The sequence below is a fragment of the Bison bison genome, unplaced genomic scaffold (genome assembly GCF_000754665.1).
Source record: "Bison bison bison isolate TAMUID 2011002044 unplaced genomic scaffold, Bison_UMD1.0 scf7180017864184, whole genome shotgun sequence".
In the NCBI taxonomy this organism is placed as follows: domain Eukaryota; kingdom Metazoa; phylum Chordata; class Mammalia; order Artiodactyla; family Bovidae; genus Bison; species Bison bison.
Genome location: NW_011494756.1, coordinates 1022832 through 1024021, shown reverse-complemented (window position 1 = coordinate 1024021; position 1190 = coordinate 1022832).

The window sequence follows — 1190 nt, the reverse complement described above, 5'->3', positions numbered from 1 at the left end:
TTACTTCCTCATGAAAAAGTCTCTTGATTCCTAACAGTTGTTCTTTAACCACAGAAAGTTCTTTGAGAAAATAAAGTTTAAGCATAAAATGTCACTGCAGGGATGTGAAAGCCTTGATCTTGATGACTTTAGAGGCTTTCGTTATCCTCTCTTATTAAAAATGAACGTTCATAGTCATACCACTTCGTGTTTGCATACTTCTTTAGACCTTGAAGGCTCATCCTTTCTGTAATCGGTAGGTGACTATGGGGGCTTCTCTCTCATGCAACTGGTGGCTCAGTGGTAAAGAACCTGACTGCAATACAGGAGATGGAGGTTTGATCCTTGGGTTGGGAAGATCCCCCTGGAGAAGCAAATGGCAACCCAGTCCAGTATTCATGCCTGAAAATCCTATGGACAGAGGAGCCTGGTGGGCTACAGTCCATGGGGTTGCAAAAGAGCTGGACACAACTGAGCAACTAAACAGCAGCAGGTGACCAGGGGCCCCATGGACCAGGCTCCTCGGCTCCAGCTCTTATTTTCAAATGAGGGTCTCAGTCCCCAGAAGCCGGGGACGTCTCCAGCTCATGTTCCAGACTCCTCTGAGATCACTGGCCTCAGATTCAGCACTCAGGGTATTCTGACCTCCTGGCTCTCTCTGTCCCCAGTTATAGCAACAGGTACAATGTAAGCAGTGTCCCTGTGTTCCTAGCATTGTGCCCAGATGTCTTGTGTGTTACATCACTTATCCCGAGAGGTAGAAACTGCCACCATCCCCACCTTACACCTGAAAAAACAAAGACCCACGCCACTTCCTTGGGGACCACAGAGCCAGCTAATGGCAGACATGGGATCCGAATTCAGCTCTGTGCAGCTCCTGAAGACAGGCTCCAAGCCACTGCCTGCGTGCTAAGCCGTTTCAGTCGTGTCCAACTTTGTAACCCCATGGACTGTAGCCCGCCAGGCTCCTCTGTCCATGGGATTCTCCAGGCAGAAATAGTGGAGTGGGCTGCCATTTCCTTCTCCAGGGGATCTTCCCTACCCAGGGATCAAACCTGTGTCTCTTATGTCTCCTGCATTGGCAGGCAGATTCTTTACCACTAGCACCACCTGGGAAGAGCTGATAATAAAACCCACTCGGAAGACATTAGGGCACTCCTGGCTGTAACACACAAAGTGTGTTTTGGTTTCCATATTGAGAAAGGAGGTTT